This window comes from Coturnix japonica, chromosome 1 (genome assembly GCF_054131305.1).
Source record: "Coturnix japonica strain WE chromosome 1, WE-NBRP24, whole genome shotgun sequence".
NCBI lineage: Eukaryota > Metazoa > Chordata > Aves > Galliformes > Phasianidae > Coturnix > Coturnix japonica.
Genome location: NC_140663.1, coordinates 159,146,201 through 159,163,447, shown reverse-complemented (window position 1 = coordinate 159,163,447; position 17,247 = coordinate 159,146,201). Strand labels below are relative to the sequence as shown.

The 17,247-nt window shown below is 42.0% G+C and overlaps 1 protein-coding gene across 2 annotated transcripts in view; it reads left to right on the top strand.

Moving 5' to 3' along the window:
* The first annotated feature begins 5,453 nt into the window (after window positions 1-5,453).
* The window catches only part of FRY (FRY microtubule binding protein), a 223,574-nt gene continuing 211,780 nt past the window's right edge, over window positions 5,454-17,247 (top strand). For both annotated transcript variants that reach the window (XM_085536268.1, XM_085536269.1), the window contains exon 1: window positions 5,454-5,540. The gene's annotated coding sequence lies outside the window, so the exon portion shown is untranslated. The remainder of the gene's footprint in view (window positions 5,541-17,247) is intronic.

Sequence of the window (17,247 nt, the reverse complement as noted above, 5' to 3'; positions counted from 1 at the left end):
AATTGGATAGTGAGCAGAGCTGTGAAAAGCATCTGAAGGATGTTTGTTCCTTTCATGGTGAACGTGAGTGTCTCAGGAATGTTTCTTCCTCTAAAAACTGGTTATGGTCATTATCAAAACGCATTACCTCCATTATTCTCCCAAAGACAAGTCTTCAAATGGTATGTTTTATAGGAAGGAACGTGGAGCCACTAAACTTATCACAGAATTGGCTGGGTTGGAAGGGACCCTTCTGCCTTGGGGGCTGAAATCCCTCCTTGCTTCCAACAGATGCTGAACACAGTTCCATCATCACCCTCCTGCTCAATTTGCTCACTCTGAACCCAGCTAATAGAAGACAGCAGGAGTCAGTTCACAAAACAGATGAGTTAGCAGCAGTTAAAGGTCCGTCTGCAAAGCAAAAGCAGAGATCCTTTCCAGTCACAGGAAATAAAGCTTAGACTGTATTCAAGAATGTAATTTCTATGCATTTCCATGATCCTGGATTTCAGTGAAGGAAAATGGGGTTTTCTTGGATTGCCTTAAATAAAAATAAAAGGGCAAGCTCTGTCTAACATAAAATGATGTCATTTTAGTTACTTTCATGTACTTAAAAATAGTTCTTAACGTTAGTAGAGAAAGGAAGCATCAGCTCTCCACAATAACAACTTCCTCTTTTATCCTTCTTTAAGTGTAGCATTTGTTGAGGTAGGAAAAGGAGTTTGCAATATCACAGCTTGAACAGAAATTGTCACAACAACTTTGAGCAGAGAGAACTGACCTTTGAGTATTACCAAAGCGTATATGAATGAAGTGCAACAGCTGAAGAGCGCCTGCTCTTTGTGTACTTTGAAAAACCAGGGAAGAGTCAAGTGGTAAGGAGCATAGTGCCTTCTCTTTGTCACCATTCTGACTTATTTAACCATTTTGACATTTTCTAAAGATTTCTCTTATCCTTTGCCAATATGCCATTAACTGGAGAAGAGGAAGGAAGCAGAAAAGTTGGGAGCTTCGAGACATGTCAGCTGCTGGGACAGCCGCTGTTCCAAAAGACACCATAACAATGTGCTGCTGTTTAGTGTACCCAAATGCCCAACTATGAAAACAATTTTTTATTAACTTTATCAAACTGACAAATTAGTATTTGCATCTTTGACTGACTGCTTTTTCCAGACATTCATTTCAACCATGTTTCCTTGTTTCCTTGGAAACAGAAAAGAAGAAAACAAGGGAACCCAAAGTGCCATATTCTGAAGCTCTTTTTACATCCATTTAAAAGTTATGCTGTAACATTTCTGTTACCGTGGCTTCTGCAAATCTGTTAAATCATCAGAACAGCCATTTAAAAGCCAAAAGATGCAGAGCTGAAATGTTAAAGAAACCACTGTCTAAAACACGCTGAGCTTTAGAGAGAGCTCCCACACCAACTGCGATCTCTAAAAGGTTGCAGACTATTCTATCAAATGACAGCCCTGCTCCCAGCCCTTCAGCCAGCATGCATGCCTAGTGAGTAATCACTCCCGGCTGGAAATTCAACCTCCACTACCCTTGTAAAGACATAGGCATTCTAATTTGTTTGCAAAGGACTTAAGTATCATTATTCATTATTATGAAGATCTGCCACTGTCATTAGGTAAATAATAGAAAACAATGACTGGAGAGTTCAGCTGGTCAATTCTCTTCCCCTTCCATGCACTGACCTTGCACAGTTCCTGGTTTCCACACTCCTGTCTCCTTCAGAATTTCCTTCAACTTTCCACTTCATACCCTTTAGAGCTGTCCCCATATTCAGCCAACTAATACTTTTTTTTCCTAGTATCTCCCTTAATACCTTCTTTATCTTCCTTCCTTCTTTCTACTTCAACACATCTTTATACCTTTTCCATAGATTCTTCTTATCCCATCCACCCGCCTTCATCCTACCATTTCAATACCCTTTCAGACCTCAGCCTCCTGTTCCCCTGAGATTTGCGGAGAAGATTTACTTCTCACTTCTCCTTGTTCTTCAGCAATGTTTCCCTTAATTCCACTTTCTTTCATGAAGGGTATACCCAAATGCCCCATATTCCGTCATCACTACACAGCCCTTCAACACCGCAGTCCTGCTAATTCACTTTTTCTCCTTTGGTTAGCATTGCACTTGTTTTCTAGCAGCTTTTTCTAGCAAGTTTTTGAGCCAATTTAAGAAATCACTGAATTGTTCAGTAGCTGAAATTTTAAGATAATCACATCTCTTTTTATAAGATTTTCCTCGTATTCATAAAAATAGTTGTGTTTTATGGTCAGGAGGGCAGAAAAAGCTGGATGATGCCCATTTGCATTTCAAGAACGTGATTTCTGATTTCAGTGAACAATGAAAATGATGATACCTGAAAAAAGACCATCCTACCTCCATCTTCGATTATTTTAAGGCACAAACTGGAGCAAAACTCACAGACACCCAGCTATACCCCTCCTAAATCTTGTCAGACATTCTTGGTGTGAAAATCTCATCACAGTGAAAATCTCATCATGTCTGAGTGACATGCAGTTAATGCTGGCCTTTTTCCAGTTGCTGTCTAACACAATGCAACTTGATAGTCAGCTCCCTGTTTCTGTCTAGCTCTAGGATTTGTCAGATATAAAATACTGGACAGAACAGGTTTCAGTCTCTTTCTAAAGATGTTTAGTACTTCAAAGAGCAATGTGTGCATTAAGCCAGAGCCCCACCTTCCACATGCAAAAGACTGATGGGATGGATTCTGTGGATAGCCAACTTCCACAAACATTAAAAAAAAAACAGACTTATCCTAATCTGTGGCTTTAAGAGGAATCCTAGTTAAATGTTATTACAAATCTAGTTGCCCTGAGGACACAAGGCCTTGCCGAATCCTTTCTAAGACACAATTTCCCCTCAGTTCCTCTTGCATCCTCAAAGGGTAGCAATTTTCTCCCAGCACGCACTGTCAGCAATTACAACCAGTCTTGTAGTGGCACAGCTGTGTAGCAGTTAGTGTAGAGTTAGTGTATTCCAGGGAATCAGCCAGCATTTATCTTGCTCAGCATATTGCTCACTCTTGGGGATGAATTTTGTGTGTATAACCTTTAAATCCGGGGAATCCAGTGCCTTTTGAAAGGTTGCAGAGTAGAGATTTAATTGAGGTTCTCTATGCAGACTTACAATCGCAGCAGATTTTGCAAGATGCTTTCCAAGAGCCTTATGGCAACCTACAGGATACTGCGGCTTGTAAGAGTGCTGTAGGTGCTATACATAAGGACACCACATTTCCTGTATCTCCTTGGAATACCCTTGTGTTTCTGCTAATTATACCTTATCTTAATTAATTAACTTCCATAAAGGTCAGCTTCTAAAATGAAGCTTATTCTTCTAATTAAGTAAACCCTAAAACACATATGAGATGTTTCCTGATCAAAACAATTGACTTCCTATGAAGCTGGCTAACTGGGGGATACTGGTGCTCAGGCAGAATTATCCACCTGCAGTTTTCCTATGGAACATCACAGACGAGATTTCAGGGTAGGCAGAAGCACTGAATTAGACGGTAGCTGCTGTAAAAGAACAGTCTCTCACCTCCTCACGCTGAACACATACTAACTTTGAGGCCACAACCTCCACAGGAAACATCTGATAAGGTTTTTAACTGCTCTGACATTGACACAAAATACTTAAGAGTTTGCGTTGTGGAACAGTAAGAGGCTCAGGAATACAGGTGAAGTCCAACTACGTCATTCTCCCCAGTGCTTGCTCTGTGCGGCCGCAGTGTGCAGCACAGATGCTGTATAGATGATGGTATAGGCAACTGTTCCACTAACCTGTGATACCCTGATAGGGACGTCCTTGTTGGATAAAGGAGTCCTGTTCACAATTACTCTCTTAGATTTAAGTGTTTTAATTTAAAAATAATTGCTAGGAGTTACATTAATATATGTTTCATGTCATACAGAGATTTATTTGCCATTGAGGTGTCTAACTGTAATGTAGCATGTGGTTTATAATAGATGCAGAACCATAATTAACATGTTGTATGGGGTCAACCATCACCATCACCCTTGCTAGAATCCTAGAATGGTTTGGGTTGGAAGAGACTTTAAAGACCATGTAGTTCCAACCCCCTGCCATGCACAGACCAAATTGCCCAAATCCTCATGTAACCTGGCTTTCAACACCTCCAAGGATGGACCAAAGTCCTCTCTTTGGGTTCTGACCTACAAACTCTGAAGCACTGTCACCCACTGACCGCTCAGAAGAGCTGCACAGGGGGTTCTTCACAGAGATGGCAGCTCTCACTTCTCATCTTCCATCTGGTTTTAGCCTGGAATCCTAAATGGTGCAGGACAAGTGATTATTTTGATATTCTGTCCTGTTGTCTGCCAGTGTGTGCCCACAACGTCTGAAACCTTTTTCAGTTTAAGTCAAATGGAAAACCAGGGTGAAAGTCTCAAAGGTATCACATTCTGTGAGATGTCCCAAGAATCCACAGAGCTGTAGATGAGGCACCCCAATTAGTCGCACCACTAATTAACGCCACCACTAATCTCGCAGTTTTACTTCAGCTTGTTATTAATTTGGAAGGATTAATGACACATGCAGTCAGACCAGCCACTCAGCGTGCACACAGCTCAGCACATGGACGCTCACCTGATGCACACACACACGAGTGAAAACCTATGGGTGAGTGGCAGGAGGGAGAGCTGGAAGGTGGAAGGGCAAGGAGAGAAGGAACTATCCCTGGTACCTCACTCACAACTTTTCATTTCCCATACCAACACATTCACCCTTAAAGAAGGACAACCTCCACACGACGTGTATCCTGTGTTCCCAGGCATGTTCCTTTGTACTTCCAAAAACGATATAAAATAGGCTTTAAGCCTTTACAGACTGGCTCCTTTCAGACACACCGTCACCTTGCCGTTATCTGACACTACAGGCTCAAGAGCCCATCTTTTCAGTTTCTCCCTGGCTCCCGCACTTGGCAGCGAGCGCAGAGCCGCCTTATCAGGGCTCCTCTCAGAAGCTCCCTCCTGAATACTGAGCAGCAGTTGCCTCACGCTTCTCCTTTTTCCTCCTTTGTGATTTCATTTAACCCCTGCAACACAACAGAACTCTTCATCACCGGATAAACCACTGAAATCCCCGATGTTTTTATTCACAGCTGCGAACAGAAGCCCCACACAGCAGGGTCGGGCTCAGCCCCACATCGCGGGCGGCTCACAGCCACCCCTCCCCCGGAGCTGCCGGTGCCTCCCACCACGAAGCTCTGCACGAATGGCACAACGAAGCCATCACTGCAGGGATGTCCGTGCGGGGCGGTGCTGAGTGGGCCCGCCCGCATCCGCCTCCTCGTTTTCCCCTTCCCAGGGCCCAGGTGGGAGCGGGGCGGCGCCAGGCGCTCTGAGGGAGGGCCGGGCTGACTGTGGGCTGCGGCTGCCGCCCTCGAGGGAGGGGTTGGGCGGAGGAGGCCGGGCTCAACTTTGACAGGAGCGAGCGAGGAAAGGCAGGCGGGCAGGCAGGCAGGCGGGCAGGAAGGCGCTGCTGCCGGGGTTGCGTTCGCCGTGTGCAGGTGAGTGCACGAGCGGGCGGTGGATACGCGTCCCCTCCGCGTGTGGGAGGGTGTTGGATGGCTGAGGCGGTGCCGGTAGAGGAGGGGCGGCGGCGGCGGGGTGCTGATCCCCGGCTCCACTTGGAGACTGCCCGACGGCTGTCCATCTCGTTGCGGCCCGGGAGAAAGTTTGGGGGCTGCTGGCAGCGCAGCGAAGGTCCGCCTTCCCCTCAGCTTCCCCTCGGCTCCCCGTGCTTTCTGCGGGCTCGCCCACCCTGCAACAGCCGCCTCCTTTATTGTCTCCCCGGGCCGATCGGAGACAAAAGCCGCTCAGCCGCCGCCCCACCTGCCGCCCCTCGGCCCCTGAAGCGGGGCCGGGGCCGGTGTGTGAGGGACAGTGCCCCGCTCCAGCAAACTTGTTGTTAGATGTGTCTGCCGGCTCGGTGTGCTTAAAAATAGCCTCGTGCTTATTGAAGGAGTGGGAAATAATGCGATTCGGGAGGCCTGGGTGGGATGGAGGTGGTTTTTTTCCCCCTGTACTCGTTATTAAGCGGTTCCCCTTTGGGTGAGGTGCTGGTACAGGTGTCCTGTGCCGCCTTTTGAGGGGTTGAGCTATTTGCTTATAAAAATAACAACACCACGTGTTCGACTGTTTGCCTTCTTTTCTTTCTTTCTTTCTTATAAGGCATATAAGGGGAAAAAAATAAATGGGTAGGATGAGTCTCAAAGTATGGTGCAGTTAATATCCACAGGTATGCACTGATGCTTTTACTGCTTGAATGTGCAGGTAGAGTTTATCTTAAGGTCACACCTACAGCACGGGAGCGAAGGTGCTCATCACTGTGCCCTCCTCCATGGCCGTATCTTCAGGCTGAGGCACAAAGTCTCAGCCACTCGTATACATACACCTGATCCATGTAGGCACCTGGTGACTTTTTGTGGGATTACCTGAGAGGTTTTGAGCTGTTTTGAGTTTCTTCTGTGCTGTCATTTCTGTTTAGAAGATGTGCAGCGTGTTGGCGGTGCAGGTAGGAGTGAGAACTGGCAGTGCTGTTTATTATTTTGTACAGGAACCTTTCGGTTTTGTTTTAGCTACTGTATTTCAGCTGATTCTTGTGACAAAACCACTAGTTATAACAAGCCAAATTGTCATGTTTGTTTATACCATTTCTGTTGATGATCTCATCGTGTTTTCTCAGAAAAGAGAAGTTGGTTTTTGTTGTTGTTGTTTTAAAGCCACTGTAACTATATGGGAGATGTCCTAATGTGTAAATGAAAAAGGAAAAGCGTATGTCTAGTAGGGGGAGGAATTTTAAGTAAAAAGCTCGTAATCATACAATTGTAGAGTATTTCAGGTTGGAAAAACCTCTGGATGTCATCTATCCAGCCCCTCACTCACAGCAGACCCAGCTGGATCAGGTTGTTCAGGTATTGCCCATCTCTAGGGATGGAAATTCCCCCTCCCCACTGGCTGTGGTGGTTCTGGCATCTGACCACACTTGTGATTAATTTTTCTTTATCTAGTAGCAATTTCCTGTGTTGCAACTTGTTTCTTTCCTCTTGCTCTGTCTCTGGCACCTTGTGTGCATCCATCTGTGGGTGTCCATAGCCATATGCTGTGTAGTCCTGGGAGCTAGCAGACAACAGTAATGTTTTGGGCCAACGTGCTGATAGTTTCATTACATCATACCAAGTATTATTGCTAGATTTCATACTCAAGAATTGGATACTTATTCTTTCCAAATCTGTTCTTAACATTTCCTGTTTATTTGACTGCGGTTAATGGCAGATTAGTATATTAATTTAATATTCTTAAAGTGAACACCTTAAGATCATTGAAGAATACTTTTTGTCTTTTTAAAATCATATTAGCATGTCAGTTTAATCCACCTGTGTTCGTCCAGTTGTGTTTGCTTACCTGAATTTGAGATGCTTTGCTCCAACTTTTCCTAGAGCTGTTCTACCATTAACAGTACATTAAATCATACTGGAATGGGGTTAGAGCCCATTCATTTGAATGAAGGGATGGCTTTCAACTGTAATCTTAACTTACATTTTCTTTGGGAAGGGATGTGCTTCGAACAATGGAGTACAACCTATTATTACTGGGAAGTTGCTTTTCTACCATATAGGCATTGTTTAATTCTCTGGAGAAGCCTTGGCTGATATTTATAATGTTGTTATGGGGTAAATGCTGTGCGTATCTTTTTTTAGTTCAGTGGGGGGAAAAAATGCTTTTAGGCTGCTCAGAACAAAAATCTCCATGCTCTCCATTGTGCCACATGACTGCCAAAAGTACTTGTTTCTTTATTTGCATAAATTCTTGGATGTTGCTGGTAATGTTTCAAAAGCAGGAGAATGTATTTGTAATGTGATTCATAGCGTGTCACTTCTGGACATGTCTGGGTAACGTTTCAAAACATTAGTATAATTCTGCTTAATAGCAAGTGTTTCTGAATAGCTCGTGCTTCTCCATTAGAGCCATATCAGATGCTAAAAGCAGTTTGAATGGCTGGCTGCACTGAATTTGATGATATTTGAAATTGTTTGATAAATAATTTAGCTGGCTTTTCCAGATAGCATCTGCCATTTTGTAATGACTGTAACAACTGACAGTTAGGCTCACTGGCTTCAATTAATTCTAGTGAGCCTCCACTTCAGAGAGAAATCAAACCTGTGGAAGCATTATGTCTTGATTTGTTTTTCTTTTCAATCTACCCCTGCAGTGCTTGTACACATCTTAGATATTCGTGACATGTATAAGTATCTTCTGTAGGTTGACTAGATTATATATTATATATTTGAGAGTTGAATGTTTACCAGTATCAATGTTTTAAGGCTTCTAAATTCATGTTTTATGTTTCAAAAATGGACTACTTAGTTTGTTTTTCCCAACCTGTGTGAATCTCCTATTAGTGGGTCATTGTGATAAAAGAAACAAACTCCTTACATGATTCCATCTTAGTAAAATAAAGCCTTCAGGGAGCCTGTCAAGGCTTTACTTGACTGACAGTATCTGAGAACGATCAGTATCATTGCTGTGTCACTTTATCTTGGTCTGTTTGATCAGAATCTTGGAAGGGGAGATTGTTGCGTGTCTGTAAGCAGGCAGGGATAGCAATGATTTGTATAATAAATTTTGGCCTGAATTTGGATAAGCATATAAAACTGGAATACACTTGTTGGACTCGTGAATGTTCTGTGTATCATAGTGTGTACAGAAGGCTGTTGCTCTCTAATTTTAAAGTTATTATTGAAGGAGAGAATTCCACGATGCAGCTTATAGTGTTTCAGCTTTATAGTCTGGAGGACTGAATATAAGAACGACTGTGCTAAATTAAACCTGGGGTCTGTGATGATGACTAACAACAGATGCTTTAGTGGGAATTGTAAGAACAAAAATGAGATCATTTGCATTCCACATTCAAGGTGAACCTGATGGTATTTACTTTGGAGTGGGCTTTAAACCCACGTAGCAAAATTTAATGTCCTTGTCAGATCTTACTTAAGGTTATGATCATCTTGAACATACTTGTTGCTGATGTAAATAACCAATCTGCATTTGTGGCTACTTCGAGGGGTAGCAAGTTTCTGCCAGTTAACTACATCCTTACTTGTTTTTGATGCCATACTCAGACCAAAATCATAGAATACTTTTCCACTGAATTGAATGATTTGTGCTTATGTAACGTTTGGAGAAAACAAGATGCTTCTGCCTGCATCCTTACACTTGGGGCTGCAATGCTTCTAACAGCGAACGGGGTGTGAAACTGCCTGGCTTCAGGTAACCTGCCTGTGTCAGAGCAAGGTCTGGAACAGAAGCTGCTTCTCAGAGATTCTGATTATCATCAGTTTGGTGGATATTACACAGAATCACAGAATGACCTGGGTTGGAAGGGACCTCAAGGATCATGAAGTTCCAACCCCTCTGCCTGGCAGGGCCACCAAACCTCCACATATTCTCAGCTTCTTCTGTAGAATGGATGGTTGATGTTTTATTTTTAATTATTATTAAGTAGAGAGCCTGCGCGTGCTTTCTAATTAGGTCTTTTACTTTGGATGTGGATAACATATGAAGCTGGTGTTTCAACAGCTGTCCCAGTAAGTGTTCAAGTATTGTATATACATACAGCATCAATAATACATCTAAAATGACCTAGGACTTACCTAGGTCTCTTAAGAGCTGAGTCTCTGTGCTCCATTTGAGGGGATGTATTTTTGATCTTCAATAGAGATTGCACAGAGTGCTGTTTGAGACATGTGTACTTTTGACTTCTGTGTGAGGTGGGCTGCATGTGTTGTGTTTCCTTTTTCCCGAAAAGAAGTCAGTGACTTCGTATGCCTTCCAGACTGGCCCAGAAGGGAGAACTGTGGTTCCTGCATGAGGGTCCACATCCTATAGCCTAGAAATCAGTAAGCTGCTCGATGTATTAATCCACCGCCTTATGTAATTGGTCACTAATATTTCTACCAGCTTGCCATTAAAAGCTGTTTTCCGTGGAACACTGGGTATTTGCAACAGGTCTCCTCATTCTGTTCTGCAGCAGCCATGGCGTTTGTGCAGGCAGCCATAGCAGGAGGCTGCTGTAGGTGTCAATGCCTGTCTGCAGGAATGATAGGAGGATTTCTGGTGACTGTACAGCCAGGGGCAGCAAGAACTAAATGTAAAACTTGAGTTCCTGCCACTGACAACTGAAGTTTTCTTTCCTAATATTGCCTGGGTAAAAATCGTAGATCTTATTTACTTTTTTTACATGTTTTATTCATGTCAGCCAAGAAACATCTGTAGATGTTTTAAGCAGATGCCTGAAAGGCTAAAGGCAAAAGTGTAGTGTGTGTTCACTTCTGTACTTGAAACTCAATTCTTAAAACTTTATACCGGAAAAAATATATCTTACAAATTCCTTGCCATGTTTTTAAATGAGTTGGAACAAAGTATATATCTATAATGTGATAACATGAATACTGTTGCTCAAGTCCACAGAGTATTGGCCCATATTTCAACGTAGAGTGCTTTATTTCATTTCAGCTATGTAAGAGCACAGATAATTGGAGTACTTTGAAAGGAGATCAAATACATGTGTCAGTCTTCATTGTGAAATAAGTGATTGTTAAGACGGGGATTTATTTTATTTCTTGTATCATAGTCTGGAGTTTGTCTTGGAGCAGAAATTGCAAAATGACCCGACCAGGCCGTGACACGGAACACAGACTTCTAGGAATCCCCTCCAGTGCATCCCTCTCTAGTCAGATGGGAACTTCTCTGTGTGCCACAGATGTGAGGGAGTGAAAACATTCAACAGTATGATATGATGCTGCTGTCTTTTGAATGAATTATTAGGTGTACTTATTTAGCTAGTAATTGGTTTTCAATTACAAGTTATTTGCACAATAGATTTCTGAAAAAAGAATCTTTATCTCAACTAGTCCATTAGGAACTGAGCACGTTTATCCTCTGCAGGGCTTCTTTTACTGTGGTCATCATACATATACCCGACAAACAGTAGGAAAACTAGCGGGGTTTTATTTGGTATTGAGAGTACTGGTCTTCCTGCTGCTGCCCAAGGGCCATGGCTTTAGCCTCAGCATGTGCTGAAATGACACAGTGATCCTGCAGTTAGCACTGGCACTGAGGCTAAAACAGGGAACAGGTAACTCACCAACCCTTTTAACTGTGCTAATGCAGTTGTAGGCAATTATTAAGAGGGAAAATACACATATCAGTATATATTAAACTACTTCTAACAGACTTCACGTCACTTATCTCCATTTTTTAGTTGTAGTGTGATGAGATTTGAAATGAGTTAGAAGGAAAGCTGAATGTTTGTTCTGAAATTGATTGGTTCTGATTAGTCCATAGATCTCATTTGAGATCTTCCCAGCAATGCATAATCTGAAGGAGAAGTCATATTGACGATTAAAAGTTCTCATAATCCTTATTAGAAGATTTAGAATAAAAAGTAGTAACACCTGCATCTTTCATATTTTATTTGCCTTTTTCTTTTTCCTCCTGATTAACTGTGGTTGAAATTAACAGCAGACATGTTATCCTATGAGGTCTGGGGCTATGAAAGTTCTGTTTCCTAGGAATTTTCACCTTATGGTTCATCTGATGATAATAATCATGGTAAAATTTCTCTCCGTGTGAACTTTGTTGATGTGTAACTTGACATGAGCCTTCACTCCAGCCCATGTCTAAGCTGTGGCACGCACCAGAGCTGTCCATCAGGAGCAGTTCTTGACTAGGCTGTTTCCATGGAGCACACAGTAAGTTAACTGCCTCTGAGGTCACTCACTGTTCTAGCAAAAATAGGTTATGCTTCCCAAGCAGTTAAAAACTATTGGGAGGGGAAGAGAGAGACATGTTTGCGGTCCCCGTGATCACATAAGCTTCTTAGCTTTAGCAGAGCAGACCTGAATTCTGCGTTTCAATTACTGTGGGACACTTGGGATCTAATGCTCTCTATAAGGATATAAATCTCAAAAAATAAAATCATTTGTTCACAAGAAGTGCAAAACATTCTGAAAACAGATAATATTTCTAGGAATGCCTGTTATCAACAGGGGATTTCTGGAAGCACCAGCCTATTTTTATTTTTATTTCTTTTAAATGCAGGTCAGATATTTCATTCATGATTCTTTTCATAAGTTGTAAGTTTTCATTATTAATTTGAGAGCTATAATATCTACAGTTTGCTCAAGCAAGGTGTTTTGATGTGCTTGATCTTGTATCCTGTAGGTTAATACCCTTATCCTGAAATTCTAAGCAACAGTTTGTCCAAGTTGTGCAGTCTTGCATGTGGGATTAGGGCATCTGTTGGAACGAATAGCGTTAACACTGCAGATATTAAGCTCCTGCAGTTTATTAAAAATACATGTGGAGTCACGTACCCCAGCACAATGTTTGACTCCATTCAAGCAGGGAGGATTTTTATGAAATGTCATTTTAGTTCAGGCCTGCTGCAGTGTCATTGAATCAATTTTGCCTGGAAGTCTTATTACAGAAGTAATCTTGAAATTAATCCATACCATGCAAATAGGATATTGATTTTTATTTCTTATTGGGTGATTCCCTATTTCTTTTAATTTCAGAAAGGGTAATAGAGAGCTATTTTCTGTCTATAGTGATTAACTACAATCAAATCTTGTGGCACCCACAAGTGTGCTGTCAGTAATGATGTGTTGTATGTCCTCAACAGTTTAGTCGTACGCTATGTACATGAAATGAGATGCGAAAGCAAAATCCAGAAGAGAAATAAAAAGAGAAAGGTAAAGATTGCAAAAATAAATAGCATTTATAAATTAGGGAAAACTGATAGATTGATGTGAAAGCATTTGGTGGTGGTAGTAGATTTGGTAGTGGTAAGAATTGGATGAAAAAGGAGTATAAAAGGAGATAAAGGATGAAGGAGGGGAAAACTAGCATTTAAATGAGGTGATAAAAGGGGACAGATAAAGCCTTTTGAAAATCAGTAGTGTTCCGAATGAAGTATGGTGTACAGGTCTGCATCTGTTCATTTCAATGTGTTCTTCTAAAGAATGCATTTTTCTAGTTCATGGCTAACTGACTTCTGGGAATAAAGTCTTACCTTTCATTGTGTCATTTGGAAGCTGTAACTGATCTGCTGTTTTTAACCTTGGGTCAGTGATGGAAAGTTGAAGAAGGTCCTTCTGTCACCTCATAGACTCAGGAAAGTCATACTGCAGTGACACTGCTTCTGCAGTCTAAGTATGGCAAGTAAATGGACTATGGCCATTTACAGATGTCTCAGGAGAATGTAAGCACATGTCCTTCAGTACAAAAATAGTTCAGTGTTGCTCTTCAGTTACTCAAGTGTTTGCTAACGTCATCTCAGAAGGTAAAACGCATCATTTATTTCCATTTTCTTGTATACATCCAGTATCTTGTATACTGGATGGCAAACACTGCCGTTATAAAGAGAGGACAGCTGCCTTTATATTTAGCCCTGACTGCCGTCCTTGGGGTCACATGGGATGTTTGGAAGGTGAGGACCTGCTAGAGTCACTACTGGGGGCAGAGAGGAGCCAGCAGCAGGGGACGTGACCATGAAGTGTGGGTTGGCCTCCCTCTGGGAGCAGTGCTCTGCAGACACTATTTGCAGGACAGGGACCAAGTAGGCCATGGTGTCGAGCAGGTCTGTCCTGGAGAATGGACCCAGATCCATGGGCAGCTGTGTTTGGAGCTTGGTCTTCCTTCTTGTTCTGCTTCGTATTTGCCCGTGCAGGCATAACTCAAAACCAGTGTTTTCTTTAGGGAGCCATAGCCATAGATTCAAATACATATTTGCTACTGCTGCTATTTAGAAGCAGCAGTTATCAGTGATTTGATAGTCCATAGAGGAGACCATAGAGATTTTTTTCTTAGGTAACTGCTGAAGTTTGCTGGGTTGAAAATAAGGTCCTGTGGAAAAGAGTTCCTGCGTGGACCTCATGGTTACAGGTTAGATTTGATTCTGAGCTTTTTAAATGGAGTCAATAGCAACAAACCAGCTTGGATTCTTCTTGTGTGATGTCGTATTACCAAGTATTCCTGGTTCTGTTCTTTAATAAAAGCACAACTTCAGAGACTGAAGGCCATGGTTTGGGGATTCCTCTCTGTCTCTCATGCTAAATCAAGGTGGGGAAACAAAACAGGGCTGCTCATCTGGAGTCTACAATAGGTTTTAGCTGCAAATGCTGGTGCAGTTTATGCTAATGACAGGCCAAAATGAGCAGTTCAGAGTGTTCATCTTGTTCTGTCTTATCTCTGATAGGACAGTGCTGAACATTTAGTGTAAATGTGGGTATTTAATATGGTGACATCATTAGTTGTTGCCAACTCCCACTGCTGTTTTGTGCGTGGTTGTTTGTTTGAGTGAATTGACTATTTAAATTTATAAGCATATTTAAAAAGAAATAATTAACTTGCGTAAGAAAGTTAGAAAAATAGGAAAGGTTGAGATTCCTTTAGTTCATACTGTCGCGTTTATCAGTGGAGGGAGACATACTGTAGGAATGCAAGGTTGCTTTTTTGCTTTCTTTTCATTGTCTTCAAAGTCATTTTTTTATGGGTTTGTTTTTGTGTGGTTGTTTTTTTCCCCCCTATTGCTGTGTTCTTTATTTTCCCTTGAAAGCATTGCTTTAGAGTCTTTTCTCCCTTATAATAATGGCCTAGCAATTCACATGCTAATAATGTGTTTGGAGGTATATAGTAGGAGTATCTATGTTCCTACCAGTCACAAATGAGACTCTGTTCTTGGAACAGCCTGATGACGTTCCCCATCCCTTGGGAGGATCTATGTGCTGCCTGCAGGACTCTGGAACAACTTGTGAGGGCTGGAAGTACCCACCGGCGCTTAGGTCACTGCATCCAGCTGAGAGACAGCAGTGTTCAAATGAAGTCTGAAGCAGCCCGTAATACTATGACTCTGCTTTTAATTCCTGCTACTATTAGAAGGTAACAGAAAGGAAGAAAGAAAAAAATGGCCGAGCTGGTTTTCGATTCTTTTCAAAGATTTAAATAAATTGCACAGGTTGGTATTTCTTTTTCCCTTAGGAGATGAGCAGATAGATCCTTAATGTGCCACATAAGCTGTATTCAAGCCTACGCCAGTTTTTTCTGTACAATTTTTAAGACTGCAGAATTCTTACAGTAGCAACTGTAGTAGCTTAAAATGGTAGATAACGTTTTACTACATCATAAAAGCTGTGCTTGAGAAAAGATCAGAGGCAGTGATTATACTGTTAGCTATTAATAGATGGTGGTATGGAGACAGTGATACTGTGCTGGATAAAAAGTGAGCACCATTTGAAAAAGAAAAGATATGCTTGCAGGTTGTGTTTTGCTTACTGAAAATCATGGAAGATTCCGTAGAAGTTCATACTGTGTGAGGTACAGTGCTGACATAGGATCATAGAATTACAAGGTTGGAAAGGACCTATAATATCTAGTCCAACCGTCCTCCCTTTACCACACCTACAGGAAGCCCCTAAATGCCCCACTGACATGCTTCAGTGGGGAGAATGTAAGAAAATACACATTGTTGAGAATCTGAAGTAAACATTCCCTTGTGTTGCTGGCTTAATAGATGATGCAGGCCCCCAAGTGTTTGGTTTTTTTTCCTGATCTAACCATGTGAATTCAATATCAGCAAAGATGGGAATATGTGTGCTTATGTGCAGCCATTTGCTGTCCAGAAAGAGAACAGAAATAGAAGTTGGTGTGTGACAACAATGATCAATAGGTTTTGGACTGCCTTCCATATAAAGAAAGATTGAGAAGACAGGCGGTTTCAAACTTCCACTTTGAACTATAGGCAGAAGCTGGCCTTTATTGTTCCTCCCGTCTGCCTGTTCTAATGGATGAGTGAAGTGTGTAATGAGGTCAAAAAAGCTCAAATATGTAAGAAGCTCTTTTTTTTCATGGTGTGTAATTAGTTTGGGATTAACTGACAGAAATGTCTGAGTGACAAGGAGATGCTGGTATTTCTACAACAAATGTTTAGGTGCTTAAGTGTAATATGTGTATGTAACATTTAAATTATTTTTTGAAGTCCTGTCAGCTGTAAATCGCTGTGCTTCAGAATATAAGCAAATGAGATGGAGCAACTGAAACCACACGTTTCCGATCAGAACTGTCCACCATCGAATTTCTTGCACCTTCTGTCAAACCATCTGCTGCAGGCTAATGAGTAGCCAGCATGCTGCATTAGATGAAGCACTAATATGAGCTGTTCTGATGGCTCCCATGTCCCTGCCAGTGGGAACCCTGTGGTTAATGAAGCATAGAGATACATTTTTGAGGGCTGAGTGGCAAAGCGTTCTTGCTATGAGATGCCACACTGACAGACACTGTTGAAAGAGAGGGGTGAACATCTTGGATACCTCTGCCAGGTGCCCATGGGAAGTAATGACTGAGTGGAGTGGAGTGCTGTGTTTGCATCATTCCATACGCCATGCTGCAGTACATGCAGCAGCTCTCAGTGCTGGAGCAAAAGAGTTATATGGAGTTGGAAGGGATCTTTAAAGGCCATCAAGTTTTGCAATGAACTGGGCCGTTTACAGCTCTATCAGGTTTCTCAGAGCCACATCCAGCCTGACCTCAAGTACCCAGGGATGGGGCACCCACCATGTCTTTGGGCAGTCTGTGCCAGTGCCTCACCACGCTTACTGTAAGAAACTTTTCTTATATCTGGTTTAAATCTCTTCTACTTTGAAACCATTTCCCTTTGTCCTATCACAAGGGGCCCCGCTGTCCCCATCTTTCCTGCAGCCCCCCTTCCAGATAGTTGGCTCATTGTTTGGATCATCATTATTGGCATTTTGTGTGTAGCTCAAACAATGCTTTTCTTTTCTTTTGCTTGATTACAGTTTTTATAAAGGGTTGTAGACTGAGCATACTCGGGTGCTCCTTCACACAGATGCACTTGCTTTACCAGCAACAATTCTGGTGGCTTAAAATTTTATTGTAAAATTATTCATGACCTGCCACATGCTACTGCAAGAAGAGCCTCTGAGTCCTAAGTGTTAGTGCATGGTCACGTTGGAACAGTGTGTGTTAACATCTACATGCGTAACTAATGAGCTGCCTTTGGAACTAATTTATTTCACAATCTCATATTCAGCCTGTTGTATTTGATGTATTTAATGAACTTCACCAATGTAGAAGGTTGTAGATGAATCTAGAGGAATTTGAAGAAAGAGCTGAGTGTTAGTGACAGAGAGACCT